This window comes from Microtus pennsylvanicus, chromosome 7 (assembly GCF_037038515.1).
Source record: "Microtus pennsylvanicus isolate mMicPen1 chromosome 7, mMicPen1.hap1, whole genome shotgun sequence".
NCBI classification, from domain to species: domain Eukaryota; kingdom Metazoa; phylum Chordata; class Mammalia; order Rodentia; family Cricetidae; genus Microtus; species Microtus pennsylvanicus.
Genome location: NC_134585.1, coordinates 98,447,191 through 98,465,980, shown reverse-complemented (window position 1 = coordinate 98,465,980; position 18,790 = coordinate 98,447,191). Strand labels below are relative to the sequence as shown.

At 36.1% G+C, this 18,790-nt stretch overlaps 1 protein-coding gene and 1 pseudogene across 1 annotated transcript in view; both read left to right on the top strand.

Moving 5' to 3' along the window:
* Dpyd (dihydropyrimidine dehydrogenase) overlaps nt 1–18,790 on the top strand; it is a 745,624-nt gene that overhangs the window by 146,598 nt on the left and 580,236 nt on the right. The window lies entirely within an intron of this gene.
* On the top strand, nt 11,805–11,934 carry LOC142855229 (small nucleolar RNA U3; annotated as a pseudogene).

Genomic DNA, 18,790 nt, shown 5'->3' with positions numbered 1-18,790 from the left:
AATCTACAGTGCTTCACTGTTATAGGTGAGCATCCTGCTCCAATATTAGAAATTACTGTCAGGTACAAATGATAATCCCCTTTTTTCTAGACCATGTTAAAATGTGGCAATCTTTATAATTTACTGAAATACCTCTAGTCATGAAAATCTGAAAAGATTACTCAAATAAACACTAACACCAAAAATACTTATTTGGTAAAATGTTAACTAAGTTAATTAATAATATTCAGTAGCAAAGGTGATATTCAAAATGTTTGAGATAGGTACAGCGTTATTATAGTAGGAAGGCTACTAGTTAGTTCCCAGATGCTCAGGTCTGAAATAATCACACAGAAACTGTATTATTTAAATCACTGCATGGCCCATTAGCTCTAACTTCTTATTGGCTAACTCTTACATATTAATTTAACCCATCTCCATTAATCTGTACATCACTACATAGCTGTAGCTTCCTGGCTAAAATTCGGGTGTCTGTTTCTGGTGGAGTGACATGGTTTCTCCCTAACTTTGCCTTCCTTCTCCCAGCATTCAGTTTAGTTTTCTCCACCAAGCTAAGTTCTGCCATGCTATTTTCTTCCGGGCTGCTCGGCCCTAAAATAATCACACAAAAACTATATTATTTAAAACACTGCTTATCCCATTAGATCTAGCTTCTTATTGGCTAACTTTTACATATTAATTTAACCCATCTCCATTAATCTGTGTATCATCACATGGCTGTGGCTTACAATGTACAATTCTGGCATCTGTCTTAGGCAGGGCTACATGTTTTCTCCCTAACTCTGCCTTCCTTCTCCCAGCATTCAGTTTAGTTTTCCCAGCCTTGTTAAATTCTGCCCTGCTATAGGTCCAAAGCAGTTTCTTTATTCATTAATGGTAATCACAGCACACAGAGAGAAATCCCATATCACATTACCATTGTTTAATTTGTGTGTATTAGTTCCTCATAGAAATGAGCTATGATTCTACAGATATGTAGATGATTACATTTCTGTTTAGACTCTATGTTATGTATTTAGATGGTATACTTCAGTAACAGCTATATACATAATATTACATATTTCATTGCTGTATGCAGTAATTATTCTAATCCCTCTGTGTATGCAATCATACTCTCAATAGTCCTATTATGTATGTACTATTGGCACTCCCTTTACTAATTTAAAATGAGCTACTTAGAAGTAAAGCAAATTCAAGAATCTCATAATAATAGAGTTTAATTTTTTCAATGATTTGAAAAAGAGAAACAAACCAAGAAGCATTTACATTAAGAAAATAAAACATTTTCTACAAAGTGTTGCATTTTAACAGTGTAGTTCTAAGATGGTGGTTGAATGAAATGAAGTCAAAGTTATATACTTTTTAATATAAAGTTATAAAACAAAAATTATAGAGGTCATAATCTGTCAGGTATACAAGGATATATATTTAAATTTTTCTTGCATAGTTATTCATAATCACAAAATATAAACAGGAACAAAATGATCTGTATACCCAATTTTGGAGATCATTTAAATCTTCCTAATGTTACAGGGATTGTCACAATAAATACCCATCAACATTTGGCACACAATTAATTGTACTGACATGGAAAACATTTTAATATATTATGAAGCAGCAAAAGAAGCAAAACCAGATAAAAATACAACTCATTGTAAGATGTATTTTATTCATCTGTTCAGTCTATGTTCTCTGTGTGAGTGTGTGCATGAGTGTAGGTACCCACAGAGACAATAAGAGGGTGTCTCTGGAACTCACATCGAGAGAGTTGTGAGCTGCCTCATATAGGCGCTATGAACCAAATTCTACCTCTGTAGGAGCAGAATGAGTTCACAGCTTTCTTGTAGTCTTTCCAGCCTCTAAAATATCCCTTAAACCGGGTGGTGGTGGCGCACGCCTTTAATCCCAGCACTTGGGAGGCAGAGGCAGGCGGATCTCTGTGAGTTCGAGACCAGCCTGGTCTACAAGAGCTAGTTCCAGGACAGGCTCCAAAGCCACAGAGAAACCCTGTCTCGAAAAACCAAAATAAATAAATAAATAAATAAATAAATAAATAAATAAATAAATAAATAAATAAATATTCCTTAATCTTCTAGTCATTCAAAGTCATTTTTTGTGTATGTGTGTTTCTGCACTATATAGGTATTTCACAGGACATATTCTAAAACTCCTGGCTAACAGGACAGCAATATATATTTAATGTTGATAATTTTTTTCCTTGAGAGAGTGTGTTCCAGTGGAGTGGCCTGGCCTATGTTCTCCCTGTTCTTACCTGCAGAATTCTGTAGTTATGGGATGCACCACTACACCAGAGAAGATTCACAATACACATAAAGAAATGTAAAAGGACACCTATCAAGTTTGTGTGACCTCTAAAAGCATATTGAAGTATCTGTTTCATGCCTATTTCCAACTTTCAACATTTTGTTCTTCGTGTTTACACAACTCTGCTGGATAAAATTACTTTGAAATTCAGTTTACATTTCTTTCTTAACTGTCAGAGTAAGTGGTTTTTCATATATTGGATCAATGCATTTTTCATATACAATATACAATATTTCAATATATAATAGCAATTATATTTTTATCTATTTTTTGCAAATATCACATATATATGTTCCTATGTGTATGCACATACACATTTTATGTTGTGCATACAGCTTTAACATGTATTAAATAACTAAGAAAAGTAGAAAATTAATTATTTTAATTAGACTTGTGCAGCAAATGAATTGTGACATTGAGATTTTGGATCATGTTACAACATACTTCACTATGTCTTGGATGGGATGTAGAACTTAAAGGGGCTTATATGAAAATGACATTGTGATCTTATATTGCCTGATTCAGTCTACCCCAAATGACACTCACAGAGAAATCCTTTGTTTTGAGTCACACAAGTATGCTCTCAGTTGACTGCCGTTTACTTTATCTTTAACTGTGATAAAATACCATGAGTAAAAGCAACTTGGGGAGGAAAGAGTTTATTTTATCCTGCAGCATTTAGTCCAGCCTCTTTAGAAGTTGTCGTAGGAATTCAAGGCAGAAACCTGGAGGCAGGAGCTGAAGCAGATGCCATAAATACTGCTTACTGACCTGCCCACCTTGGCTTGCTCAGCCTGCGTTCTTTTATGCTTCAGGACCACGTATTCAGGGACTGGCATTGCCAACAATGAGTTAGACACTTCCACATCAATCAGTAAGAAAGTGCTCCACAGGCTTGCCTGCAGGCCATTATTAAAGAGGCATTTTCTTAGTTGTGTTTTTTCTCTTTTCCAGTGATTAACTTTTGTTGAGTTGACATAGCTAGCCAGCAAAGATTTGTATTTTTATGATTCACACAATGTTTCCTCATTCACATGCATGGCATTAACCATGCTAAAGGTTAATTTTTAATACCCTGATTTGCAAAAATCTGGATAGCAATAGAAAAAAAAAGAATGCAAGCTATAGTGTGTGTGTGTGTGTGTGTGTGTGTGTGTGTGTGTGTGTGTGCGCGCGTGCGTGCGCGAGCACACTTAAAGGACTTGAGTTAGAATTAATCATCACAAAGCATTGGGTATTTTCTTGTCGATGTTACTAAAGTCATAGTGTGTTAGGCTTCTTCATGGGTAAAATCAGTATACTCACTCATGTACCAAATTTTACCTAGTGATTAAAGTTGTGTAATGAGCATCTACTTTTTGAATCTGAGATTAGGAGAATGAACTTGTGTGGATGATAACCTTCCAAGGAAACAACTAGGGATACAGTCTCTGAATTGGGAGCTGTAGTACAGGTTTCTTCATATGCAAAGACCTCTGTACCTGCAGTCCCTCCTCCAGTTCTCTCACCAACAGATGGTTTAGGTTCTTTGCAGACCCAAGGGAAGATTCAATGTTTCTCTTAGCAAAAACCATCTCTCAATCCCTGACACCCTTTCAAACCCAAATTGAAGCTAAAGTAGAATGATGATTTTCTTGGAATATCTCTTACTTTTTTGGATCATTACATGTTTTTGGCCATTATAATTATGGAGATAAATAATGTTATTATACTTTAACTCACTGACATTTATGGATAGAACCGTTGGTATGTTGATGTTTTAAAGTACATGAACACACAGAGAGATGGATAGATAGACTGATACATTGGAATTTTTAAAAAATTAAAAACAGATTTGAGTGTGAGATATTTTCAACAAATGATTTTGAGATCTTGTTCCGCATTTGGAAATATTTAGAATAAAACAATTTTGTTATCCTGAAAAAAACCTAATGTGTTAGCCACCACAAAAAAACAAAAAAGTGTCATGGTTAGTTAAATGAACTTAGTGAGAAATGTTTTCCAGTATGATCTTTTCAAATATAATTCAAATACATGATAGATTATTCTATGCTTGAAATAAATTTATGCCTTTTCAGAGTAAAAAAGCCTAGTAGCACTTAGTTGAAAATTGCTTCTCTACTGCTTTAGAGAAATTTGTATAATTGTATCCAGCTCTTGTATTCTTTGGGAATGGAAATTGTTAGACCAGAGAGTACTTTATCCCTTCCAAAAGTTCTTTTCCTTCCTACAGAATACTGCTACTGAATGGAAACCAAAGTGTGACCAGAAATTTCTAAATAGTCTGTCAGAATCTGGGACACTCTGTCAATAGGAGATGAATAGCTGCCGAAAGCCTTCTAATAAGTCACACCTTGGTAAATGCTTTTCCTTTTGTATCATCATAGGAAAAACTGAATAGAGTTTTTACTGTTAGAATGTAATACTTCTCTTTTTAACTTTGGAAAGATTTTGTGATTGCAACACTGTTAACCATATAAACATCATTTTATTTCCCATTTCTTTCACTGTTAGGGAAGGCATTTATTTTAAAACTTATTCCACTTTTGTGAAATTACAAATTACTTTGAGTCATTAAAATAGCTGTTATTTAGCCTGTTTCTAGGTGTGCTTTTCCTTATTAAGAAAAGAGATCCATTTTAAAATAAATAATTTTGGTTTGAAGCCTATGCATGAATTAAAAATTTTAACTTACAGAAAAAAAAAGTGTTGAACATTTATTCATCGTGTACCAGGAAGTCAGCTTTTGTAATTGAATTATTGCAATTTCCCCATGACAGTGACTTTTCAACTGCTGAAATTACAAGAAAATGACTACTTTTGAATGTGAAAGAATGCTTAAGCTCTTCCATTATCATCTCAGATCTGAGCATATCTTCTGAAGTGACAATAACAAGGATGAGTGCATTTCTCTTCCTGTCTATCAGTATGATTTGTGGGAAATTCTTGCTTACTTTGTGATGTTTGACAATGCTTGTGCCAAAAAGGGTAATTATATCAACCTACATTGCAATCAGCCCTGAGCAGAGCACATTCCAAAAGTTCATGTTTACTGAGTTCTAGGTCTATGGATTTTTTTAAAATTAGGAAAGGTTTCATTAATATTTTAATGCATAGATGGGTACATGGAATCTATTAGCATATGACAGATTATGTGACCTCTGAAAATAGAAAATTCTAGAACTGGTTAAAGTTAGTAGGAATTGAGTTATGGAGAGATACATGTACCTATCTGAGAAAATGTTTCTCAGATTTTCCAGACTTCTAAGGAATAGCTTGCTTCTTCTCCTGGTTATCTCTATTAAATAAACTCACCGTGAGTTTGTTCTTGGGACATTTATGTAAAAATCAGACAAGATTCTATTATAAATGTGAGTCTTTTCTCTTAGCTTTGGCAAGTAGTTCCTTGGTACATCCTTGGGAATGAAAGCAACAACAGCAAACATCTGAAGTTGATAGATCCTAAGTTATAGTTTGGGCTTTATTTATACTAAACTGAGACATTATAAAAATTTGTTACTGACCTTACCCTTGATATTTGAAAGGGATCATTGCATAGGAATGCAGTATTCAGGTCCTTCTGCATAACAAGCCATCCCATAGCTCAGTGGCTTAAAACAATAAAAATTGCTAATTGTAGCAAATTTACTTATGAATGCCTTGAAGACTGACTTTTGCATGTTGTTCTGCTGTCTTGGCTTAAGTTCCTTTACATATTAGGAAACAGCTGTTTATATCAGTCTATTTTAGCTGCAACAACTAGCCTCTCCTCCCTGTGTCCATTCATCTTCTATTAGAAAGAAAAATGATGGGATTACAAGGGAGATTTAGGGATCATGTGAGGTTGATTCAAATAGGAGATAGAAATTGGTCATGTAGGGCAGCAGCCCAAAGCAGCTGTTCTGAAAGTATCCTTGCTAGAGGCCAAGGGTGTCAAGGAATAGTTTTTCCTGTCTCTTTGTCATTGCCTAATAACTGTCTCTGCCTAGAGGTTGCACATGATTAAATGAGTGAAACTGAGAAGATACACTGTGAGTGGATAAACTGGACTGATCAACAATTCTGTTCTCAGGCCTCACCATAGTTTTTCCCATAAATTCCTTTAAAGAGCTCCCAGACTAGGAACTCAATTATATCCTATTTCCTGGGACTTCACCCCTCCTGTTGTGAACTTCTCTATTCAAGCACGTACTCTGGCCATCTCTCCTTCTCTCCTTGACTCTTAAGCTTCCACCTATAAATCTATAACATTCATTTTGTGGTATTGGTTGTGAGCCTAGCCTTTAGTGGCTGAGCTATCTCTCTAGCCCAGCTGTACCACTCTGTCTTATACCCAAAGGATGTTCCATCCTACCACAAAGACATTTGCTTAACTATATTTATAGTAGCTTTATTCATATAGTCTGAAACTGGAAAGAGAAAAAACCTAGATGCCCCTTGACTGAAGAATGGATAAAGAAATTGAGGCATATATACACAATGGAGTACTACTCAGCTGTTAAATGACTCCATGAAGTATGGATGCAAATGTATGGAAGTTGAAATAAATCATCTTGAAAGAGGTGGCTCAGATTCAGACAGACAAACAGGATCAGTGCCTAGCCCTGTTATTAGCAGATCAGAGAAGCTTCCTCCAGCAACCGATGGGAACAGATGCAGAGAACCACATCCATACATTAGGTAGAGAGAGCTCAAATTAGAGATCTCCATCAGGTTCCTGACCATGGATCTCAGGGGACCCCACAGAAGAACAGGATAAAAAATCATAGGAGCCAGAGAGGTTGAGGACACCAGCAGAACAATGTCCACAGAATCAACTAAACAATGCTCAAAGGGGCTCCCAGAGACTGAACTGACAATCACAGAGCCTTGCGTGGATCTATGCTAGGCCCACTGAATATATGTTATAGTCCTTAGCTTGGTGTTCTTGTGGGACTCCTAACAATGGGAGTTAGAGGTATCTCTGATTCTTTTGCCTGTTCTTGGGACCCTTTTCCTCCTACTGGGTAGCCTTGCCCAGACTTGATATGAGGATATGTGCCTGGCCTTATTGTTAAGATTTCTGGGAGGCCAGCTGTTTTATTAAGAGAAACAGATGAGGAGTGAATCTAGAGGAGATGGGAGGTAGGGGCAATGGAAGGAGTGGAGGGAGGGGAAACTGTGGTCAGGATGTATTTTATGAGAGAAAAATAAATAACAAAAAAGTATTATAAAAAATTGCTTTAAAACTCTATGGTCCATGAATTTCTTTATTTGACTTCTTCAGATAAGAACTCTAAAGGCAATGGCTTGGAATGTCTGTCATGGCTCTTAAGTTTCCAGGATCCTCTATCCCTACAAAAGATTCCATTTTCTTTCAAAGACACATAATGTGTCTACATGCCTATACTGAATTATAGCAAGGTCTAGGTTTAGCACAAGTACACCCCAGTTATGCTACAATCTCTTAGCATAAACATTTCACAGCATCGGATTAATTTAAAGTGGAGAAATGTGTTCTCCTTTGCAAGGAAGAAGTTATAAAGTCACATTAATAAAGTACAGGTAAGAGAATTTTTTTTAAAAAAATATGTATTTTGTCAATAACTAATTAAAGACCACACTTCCTTCAAATCATAAACATCTTTCCATGAATAAAGATACATTCCCTTGCCACTCATTGCTCTGGAGTGCTGTCCACCCCAAATCCAGTTCCTCATAATGACATAAAATACTGAATTCATCAGGTGTGTAACAGTCACTGGTTTGCACAGTCTAAAATCATGCTGGTAAAATCTCATCAACTCCCTCATCGGCCAATGTAGGAGGTGTTTTTTGAGTCTGCCCAGTGTTCATTCTCTACGAGTATTTTCTCAGCTCCTTGTCTCCAAGAAGCTCTCCAATTTCTTATCTCTGACCACTGTGAAGGTGTTAATTTCTTTCATTGGCTGTGTGTGAAGAAATGGTCCTGAGTATCCTCAGCTCTATTCTTACCTATAGAAAATTCACCCAAGGGATGACTTTCCTCCCCTTTCTCTTTTCTCTGAAGTTTCTACTCTTACAATCAACTCTCAGGCAATTCCTTTTGCCTTTTGTTTGTTTCTCTGGTACCGTATTCCTCCCCGCTAGCCTTCTTCAGTTCCTCTTTCAGGTCCTCCACTTCCCTCTCCTCTTTCTCGCGTGTTTCTTCTTGCCTCAAGAGATTCCATCAACAGTGTTAGTCATTATTTTTGAATGCAATAATGATATTCCACTTTATGCTCACTCTGAATTAATAAAATATGTAGCAGCTATTAGTACAAACAATTATGAACTGGCTGGGAAAAAAAGGGAAAAATCCTTGAGGATGTTTTCACACACAATAAATGCATGCTAATTAGGCTTCTGTGAAATGCACTTTCAGAGAGAAACGAGATCCATAATAGATGTGTGGATGGAACCTGAGGCTCAGAATATCCTTTTTGTATTTCTAAATCTTCATTTCACACCCTCTCCACAAATCAAAGTAATCAAATTAATAAATTGTAATAATTTAAAAGATGTATTGCCTCTTTCTATGATGTATTCCACAGCTTTTCAAAAACCAATTTCAATTAATAGGCAAAACTATTCTAGTAATGGTTGAGAACGTAAGGTAGGGAACAAGAATATGTTAGTGTATGGCCATCACTATCCTTTATGTTTCCTTTCTGAATGGAGGAGTTCAGAAAATGAATAGCTCAATTTTGATGGAGACAATAAAGAGGGAATATATGTGTTATCTTCTCTGAAGAACAAAATATGCAAACTGGGGATGAAAAGGAAAGATAGTTTTAAAAGTTCCTGTTGTGCGGTTATAGAAGGCATTGGTTGCTTGTGTGGGTGGAAGGTAAACTAGACTGTAGCTACAGTCATGCGCACAGCTGACATTGCTATGGCTACCCTCTGATATTACTGGGACACTGTGATTGGTGGAGAGTGACACAGAAAGAAGGAGTGTGCACAGCTCTGCAAAGTAGACGGCCACGAATTAAAAGAGCAAACTTGAAGTCCCAACAGAGGGATTGCTATGCCTCAGAAATACTAGAAAATGTGTTTATTATGGTTGAATTGAGGATGGACAAATACTTTTTTAAAAATTGTGTTATAGACACTTTGCTGAATTTTGTATATTTGACCTTCTGATCTGGGCTTTTGATTGTGCTTGCAGACATTAAAAAATGTGATGCTTTTAGCAAGGGTTTTTTTTCTCATACACTCAATAATGTAGTACCCTCAGAATTTGGGCCTGGGCCCATTTTGCTTTGGAAATAGTGTTATTTCTATCACTATTTTGGGGATCTGGCATTAGCATTAATTTGGCAGATACTATGGTCGTTATGCTTGAAAACTCCTGGAGACTTTTAAGATGATTCTTAACAAATGATGACTGACAGAAAATTGAAGAAGATACTTATATGGAAGAAAAAAGAAGTGAATGGTTAAAGATACATAATATGTTAGGGATAACCTCAGTTTTTTCAGGTAACTTGGGTCCCAGATAGCTGACATCTGAGATAGATATGAAAATTTATTAGAAACAGGACATGCTGAGTTTTGGCAGGTATGCTGGAATCAAAGGATGAAAATAGCAATAATGCAGAGAAACACTGAAGTCAAGAATCAGAGAACTATTGATGCACAAGTTTTCAAATATGAAAACTATCTTCCTAAAGCCACAAAGTAAAACCTAAAAAGCATAGCCCGACTCTTTTCATTCCTTTTGGCTCTTAAGCTGTGTTGTTATGACAGCGCAGATTCCTTGGCAGAATTACAGCATTAACCTTGGGCTCTATTTTTTATTTGTTTTTGAATTACACTTGAAGTGATTTTATTTGTTTTTTTTAATTAAAAAATACATGTATATCTGTATGGATTTGTGCGTGTGAGTTCAATGCCCCTGGAGGCCAGAAGAGGGTTCTGGTTTCCTTCAAACTGTAGTTATAGGTAGGGGTAAGTTAATCAACATGTGTACCCGGACTACACTTGGGCTAGGTAATTGAAGAGAGCTGATGAGATGAAGATGAAAAACAGTGCTGCATTCTTAAGGATGGCCAGGAACTTGCCAGGCAGAAGAAAGTAAGAGTTGTGCTTTCTGTATTGAGGGATAAGCAAGAGCAATGGCAGGGAAATTGAAAGAATACAACTTCTTTAACTAAAAATACTACCTTTGTATAAGCATTGCCAAAATCAATACTGTCCTGTCCTCTTACATATAGAACTTTAACAACATCTCTTCAATAAAAAAGGATTTATGCACCCACTATGCTGGGAGAACAGATTAATATCGTCCTAGCTTGCAAAGCAATTTCCTCTCAGTGGGATTGTTCTGAAAAGTTCACTTAGAAAAAGTATACAGAAGGGAACAGGTGAGAAAATTCCCAGCATGAATAGGGAGCTAAAACATAAGAAATTTACTTTGAAATTATTTCTAAATGTGTTTTCCAAAGTAGGAATTTTATATGTTTATTATGTCCACATATGGATGTATTAAAGTGTTAGAAGCATACTCATATTAGATGTGCAGATAAATGGGACAAAATGGGACAAACTTTAGCCAGAGTGTTTCTCTTACATAGGAGGATCATTTTCATCCAGCCTGCTCACCCCTGTGGCTTCAGAGTCATTGCTCACAGATGAATTTGCCTATGCCACCCACATGCAGAATTGGTGGCTGCAGCAGTCCCGTCAGAGTGATTCATAGTGAACTAAAAAAGAGGTCACTTGAAGAAATAAGATGCGTGTTGTTTTGTAGCATCTAACCCATCGCTCTATCTGGGTGCCGACACAGATCAAGTTGTGTGGGATGGCTGCCACTTTCTTTATAAGACTCCTTAGTGAACATAAGCCATATGAATTTAATTCCTTGGGACTGTTGTTTACCTATTTTATTTCATGAAAAACTATATGAACAACATTTTGAAATTTAAATGTTTTTATCAGATTTGTATTTAATAGTTAAATTATAGATAAGACATTAATTGAGTGGATAGTATAACATGAACATTGCTGGTGCTGGTCAGGGATGTCTTTTTTTAAATTCATTTTACATTCCAACCACACTTCTCACACTTCTCCCTTTCACCCTCCTCTCGAACGAACCCCCTCCACCCGCTTTCCCTCCAGTTCACTCTCATCCACTCCTCCTGAAGTGTAAGGCCTCCCATGGGGAGTCAACAAATCCTGGCACATTACCCTGAGGAAGATTCAAGCCCCTCCCTGTTGCATCAAGGCTGAGCAAGTCATCCCACTGTAGGGAATGAGCTCCAAATAGTCAGTGTCTTGATTTTTGCAGTGACTCACATTGCAATCACCATCCATACTTTCTATCATAGCAGTGTGCTTCCCACAGCTCATGTCTGCATGGTATCCTCCTGTGTCCACAGATAATAATACGAATAATCTACAGTTTGAGCATTTGCTTCACATAGACAATCTTCTGAAGGTTTCATGTGTATTATTTCTTAAAGTCTTCCATCATAAAGACTATACTTTCAGGGATCATTTCTATAGTTCGTCTTCCATCATATTGTGATATCCAGACTATAATTAGTAACTTAGTTGAGGAAATGAGGCTACAAATATTTAAATCACATTCCCCTGACCATAAGACTAATTGTTGAGCTGTATTAAATCCAGCATCCATTGGGCTACATTGCCTCCTGTAGCCCTGTGTTATAATCAATGCTGTATACAGATAAAATATTAACAGCCAGAAAGGTGAATTAAAAGTATTGGAAAAGAATATTCTCAAACAGGTGTACTGTGTAGGAGTTACCGACATTTCTGCATTCAATGAGACAGAAGAGAATCATATATGACATGTGACAAGACCTATGTTTATTTTGGAAGTTGGACAGTGATAGAGAACAGAGGTATAGGAGTTAGTGTTAACCAGGTCATTCAGTCTTCTGGGGGTCTGATAATGTCTTGGCTGTTCAATGCTCACTTATACTGCAGATGGGAGACCATGGAGAGCAGGCTATTTGGGTTTTATAACTTGGAATCACATGAATTACTGGGCCAGAGCACGAAAGAATAGAGAAAGACCAGATCCTAAGCTCTTCTGGTCCAGTCTTTTTTGTCTCAAGATGCAAGTAAATATACTTTAAACCTCTTCTCTTTCTCCATCATTTCATATCTATATCATTCAAGGACAAGTACGTATTTGTCCACTTTCTCTATTGCAACTTTCTGGGAGGAAGAATTTGCATTTTGTTCATCATATTATACCTTTCTTCTAGAAGTTTTTTGAAGAAAATAGTGAGTGCTCTGTGGGTGTTAGCTGAAGAAAGGAAGGACAGAAGAGAGAAAGAAGAAAGAAAGAATGAAAATGATGTGTTAAGATCCCTTTGATCACAAATGTATTCAAGTTTTAATACCCTGACTCAGATTCTTCATTTAGCTTTCATAAATGTAATAGGGCATGTGACATCCTGTGACACTGATTTCAGTTTTCAAATATATTTCATTAAAAGCAGATCCAGTATTCAAATACATTTCATTAGGTGCAAAGTGAATGGAATTTTCTGTATTTACACAAATATATACTATGTAGTGATAGCTTTTTATTTCTTTCTTTTAGAGTTTAAATCATACTAAGCAGTAGGCAGCTTAATTTTAATGATTGTGTTCAAGATATTATCTATGAATATTGTGTTCTTTGGCTTCTGGGCTAGGTTTTTTTTTTATCAAAAATCCTCTTTTAATGAGCAGTTTGTCTTCATATTACCTCATTTTCTAAGCAATACTGTTGCCTGAAACCTTGGCCCACCTTAAGATGTAACTTAAATTGAAAAGATTAAACATTTATATTCTTATCTACTTTTTACTCACATTCATTCATTTCTGGGCATTTCCAAAGATTTTTGGAGTGTAATGATAGCAGTGACTCTTATGCATCACACTCCTAAGAAGAGATATTATGCATGTAGTAATTTTCTTAAAACTTAACCTCCTCCTCATTCTTGTTCTCCTCCTCTTCTTCAACCTGAGTTCTTGTCATCTTTGTTGTCTTCTTCCTCTTCCTCCTCCTCTTCTTCTTGAACTCAGTAACTTTACTGGGAATTATTTTGTATTAAGCTTCTCTCCTTTGTAGTAGATGCTGTGACAAGCGTTTGAAAAGGCATATTTACTTTAGGATTAATCCTGATTATAGAAATTTCAGTTAAATTGTATCTATTATGGCTCATTTTTAGTAGCATTGTGTGTTCTGCTATTTATAGGATGTATTGATCTTGTTGATTTGTATAAATAATTTTCTTACTAGAAAATCCATTGCAAGCAATACTTTGATTCGTAAGTATTAGGGTCAAAGAGATTTCTTTCTTCGTTTTTTTTTTTTTTTTTGGTTTTTTGTTTTGTTTTGTTTTGTTTTGTTTTTAGAGACAGGGTTTCTCTGTAGTTTTGGAGTCTGTCCTGGAACTAGCTCTTGTAGACCAGGCTGGTCTCGAACTCACACAGATCCCCCTGCCTCTGCCTCCCGAGTGCTGGGATTAAAGGCGTGCGCCACCACCGCCCAGCTTCTTCGTATTTTTAAATGGTAATCTTTAAGCTATGTAAACAATAAGGACTAGGATTCTCATGAGCTTAATGCAGTATAATTTAAAACTTTTTAAGTTCTCTATAGTTTGGGCTATTTTAAGAACCACTAAAGAAATGAAGTAATGATATGGTAGTCTAGGCTGTAGACCAAGTCAAAATTGGGTAAGGGTACTCAATCCAGAATCCACGCAATAAGTAAGACTGGATGAGTAATGTAGAATCATGAAAAGATGGCAGAGAAAGTCAGTAAAAAAGACCCTGAGACATTCTCATTTAACACCTTAAAGACTACCATAATTAGAGAACTTACTGATAAATTATAGCCAACTTAAGTCAGCGAAAGACTGTTTTACCATAGTGTCTGTCTCTTTAAGATGACACTAACAAAAGGGCCTAACTCATCAGATTCTTATGAAGAATGGTTAAGAAGATTGAGTTTTTATTTATTAAATACCCAGAACAATGCTAGCATGGAATAGTTTTCTATACACATTAATAAATACACTTATGACGTTCAGTTCGCTGTTTTGACTGTTTGCTGGATCAAAACATGAGATTTATTTTAAAAACACATCATGTTTTTAAAGATACAATCCATCAATCTTGGATGTTTTATTCTTCTAGTTGCTGGGCATCAGACCTGATTGCAGTGAAACTCAGATGCACGTGTGAGACTGCGAGCCATTACAACTTGATTCATATGCCTTCCACCAACTTGACAATGGCATCTACCCAGTTTTCAGTGGAAATATTCCTTTAATAAATAACATTAGTGTGTAGATTTGTTTACTCTAGTGCCTATAGAGCAAGGAAGAGAGGGAGAAAGAGGAAGCTAGGATCCATACTGTTGACTGTGTCTCAACTAGTAGATCTTCCAAATGATCGACAAACTTCAAAGACTTGCAGAAAAATAATATCAATATTGGGAAATATTAAAATGCTTTATATGAGTACTAATTTGACCAATCCTATTGTATTAATTTATGGCTTAATGCTGGATATCCATAGAACAGTGCTGGGTTCATTGTCAAAATTAGCAAAACTAAGACAATGTATATTGAGTTCAGCATTATTCAATAGATGTGTGTACTTGTGGGTGCTCCTGTGTGAGCGTGTGTTTCCTGAAAAATTGTCATTTTAGCTCTGGACAATTCTGTAAAAAGCATAGGTTACAATTCTAGCTGTTGCGAATGCTTACTAGTAGAAGAATGATGTCTCTGTTCTTTCAGATGTGTGAAGAATAAAATGCAATTTAGTTATTTATTATGAAGTAAAACTACTCATCCTCATTGTGTCTGTTTTCCCTACAGAAAGATCACAAATGCGTATATCTTGAATAGTTTGGTCCCTCAAGTAACAGAATGAAAGTTTCCATATGCCTTTTGAAAATCCTGTTAATCACAAAAGATTAACATTTACAGAGCATCCCACATATTGCTTTTAATGAAATCCATTGTTATACCCTGTACTAAATATGAAAATAGAAAGTTTATCAGTAATAAAACATACGATGTTTCACTGCTTTTAGAGATAATCTAATATCCAAGTTTAGTATGAATTTAATTATCTGCAGATTAAAAATATTACATAATTATTTATCTCAACTAACTTTTGCCCCTTACAGTGAATTTAAAAATAAACCTTATTATAGCACAGTAACTCTGCAAGGAAGGGGTTCTTAAATGACTGAAGAGGCAAACGGCTGTAATTGAAATGTTACTTCTGAGGAACAATTTACTGAGCACTGTGGTTTACCATAATTGTTGACAAATCCCCCTAAGTACCGTGCCTCTGATTTCTTCATGGTATCAATCATTGAAAGCAATTTAGGAAATAACATCTGGATGTATGTTTCTGCTATTTTATTTACATCATTTGTCTACATCATTATGATTCTCAACCTTTCCAATTTGGTACAGTAAATATACTCTGTAATATCTATCATGGCATGGTCAAAGGATAATTTATTGTCAAATAGAAAAATAGGTCAACAATAATGTCACTTGATGATCACCCCCCCACACACACACAAGTTTAATAAAGCATCTCACCAGTATGCATTCCAGTGCAGTGGTTGATATTTTATTAGGACTACCTGGCTATAGCACTAGTGTAATTACTGAGCTGTCAGAGTGATAAGTGGGATTAATGGCAGCCTGATGCACTTTAGTCTGCAGAGCGCTTAGAGAATTGCAAGATGGTATTATTATCAGAGTCTGCCCATTCTGGCATATTCATGGCACCAAAAGAAAAAAAAAAGAGAGAATGCTACAATTCAGGTTTGCATTGCCCTGCCTCATTAACATCTGACATTTCCAACAGCTGTTATTTGTGAACTAGCTCAATAATAAAGGGAGAATTATTTGGTAAAGAGGCTTAATAACCACAACGGAAAATCCTTACGTTGTCGGTGCTGTTAAGTGACTCTGTTTATGTTGAATTTAAGATTTCTCTGGAAGGACAGGAAGATATGCTGCATCTTAATTCAGTTCACTCATATCTGCTGACATTATACGGTCATTTTCAGTTGCCTTATTAGTCATGTTGGATGTTTGAAAGAGAAAAATGCAGAAAACTTGATTAGAGATAAGTAGAATCAGTATGATATTGTCTCTCTGTCTAGTGCCATTCTTTCTTCCTGTTTTTCCCTTTAGGTGTCTGTCTGTCCTGTGTGTATTTAGCATATATATGCATATATCTATATACCTCTAATCTATCTATCTATCTATCTATCTATCTATCTATCTATCTATCTTTCTTTCTATCTATCTATCTATCTATCTATCTATCTTAATTAGATATTTAATGGCAAGGATGTTTAAACGGTTAAGGTGACATTTAAGTGAGAATTTTTTTTTGCTAGGTTTTTGACTGTATTGCATTGGTACTTAGTAGAAAGACAATCACAATACTATTAATGCCCTCCATATTTACCCACATGGTCATTCCTCACACTGAATTCCCTCACCTCAACTCCAAGGACTGCATTGGTCGAGTCTTTTCTTTTTTTTTTCTTCTTCTTTTTTTCTTTTTTAAGATAATTTTGTGATGTATATTGCAGGATATACTTCTAAGAAATTCCTTTTCTTCTTCCTCACAGAGAATGTTTTATGGGGGGAAATAGAAAACAAAACATTCTGACAGCTTAAGTCTGAGTAGATAGGAATCCAACAAAATGACAGATGTGAATCTAACAATGGCATTCAGAGCAATGACAGGGGAGAGGTTTAATGACGATATTTCACAGAGGACAATTGATTATGAAAAGCCTTCAGTACTCATTGTGAAAAATTTAATTTAGAGAGAAGGCTAAGGGCATAAGCCATAGAAAAGAGACCAGATTTAAAAACAAGATATTAATTAGGTTTTGAGAAATTGCTTCAGACAATGCCGAGGATGGCCGTACAATGAAGTGACAAGGAGATGGCTATTGTTTTCTTGAAGGAAATGAACTAAGGTCTTTACACTTGGAAGTGGATACAAAATGAGGGCCTTCGTCCCTATGCCAGTGAGTAATGTAGAATTCATTCTTAGACAAATTATTTTAGGATTCTGCTCCTCGAACACACATGACAGTAGCATATTGTCTGAAGTTCTATCTCCAGCTGAATATCTTTCTTCATCTTCTCTTGCTTTAGTCAGACTAAATCCCACCCTGACATATTCTTTCCCTTTCAAACCTTGGCATGTACCACTTCCACTCTGGAGCCATTCTTTCTCTTTCCCATGCTGCCAATCCTACCATTCTTTGACGCCTTAACATCCACCCATCTTTGAGGTCTTTGTAAAGTATTACTGCACTCAACAAATCTTTCCTGACTCCTACTCCAGAAATACCCTCCCATATACTCCCTTATGCTGTGTTTTGTTACATTGATCATTTTGAAAATTGAAGTGCTCTTTGTATTTCTTCACTTTCCTTTAGTTATATGCTCCGTGAAAGGAACCGCTATGTTTATGTTCTTCAAATCTTCCATTCTTTTCTGTTACTGTAATAAAAATAACCAAGATTGAATTATATGCAAAATAAATACATATATTTAGTTCACCATGTGGGGGTTTAAAAGCCCAGATCACATGGCAAGGCTATCATGTGAGTCCTATGATGGATTATACATGTATGAGAGAGATAACATTCAGCATTAAAGAAAATCAAAGGGAGGCAAGGATGGAGCAAGGCTTTCTCTTCTGTACTGAGACTCCTGTAAGAATGAACATGACCTCATCAATTCTTTCTGAAACTAGTACCCTAATGACTTCTCTTCCCAGTAGACTTCACCTGTCAAAGGTTCTACGCTACCTTTCTGCATCATTTCTTTGAAGCCCAAACTCCTTACTTGACTGACAAGCTCAATCTGTCATACAGGGAATCAGTAAATGTTGGAAAATGAATGAGTAAATGAACACAAACACACACACACACACCGTATACAAATTAAGAATAGTGCAGAGCAGTCAGTGTTTGCATCTGTTTCTATTCCACAATAGAGTTGTAGCATAGTGGTTCTTACAGTATGGTTATCAATATCACATCAGAGACTAGAAACTTGAAAATACCAGGAGTTCCTTGGTGAAATAAGTTTATCTATCATGCTACCAAGTGTCACTTAGGTATATTAACCTTCAGGAATGTCTCTGGCTGGTTCCCCATGAAGAAGATTCTGAGTTAAATTTGGGAAGCGAAGGGAGTAGAATTGGGTATAGAGTAGATCCCTGTGGTGCAGTACCCCACATTGTCTCTCTAAGCCTCTCATTGACATTCAATTGCACCAGAGCTGCCCCAAGCAAAGGATATGAAGACCTTATTCCTTTCCCTTAAGGTAAAGGCAGCTGTGGGAAGAAAATGCTTTGTTCTCGAAGGGAGTGAATCTGGGCAACTTTTTAATTATTATTTCTTCACACTTGTTTATTTACATTTAGAGTT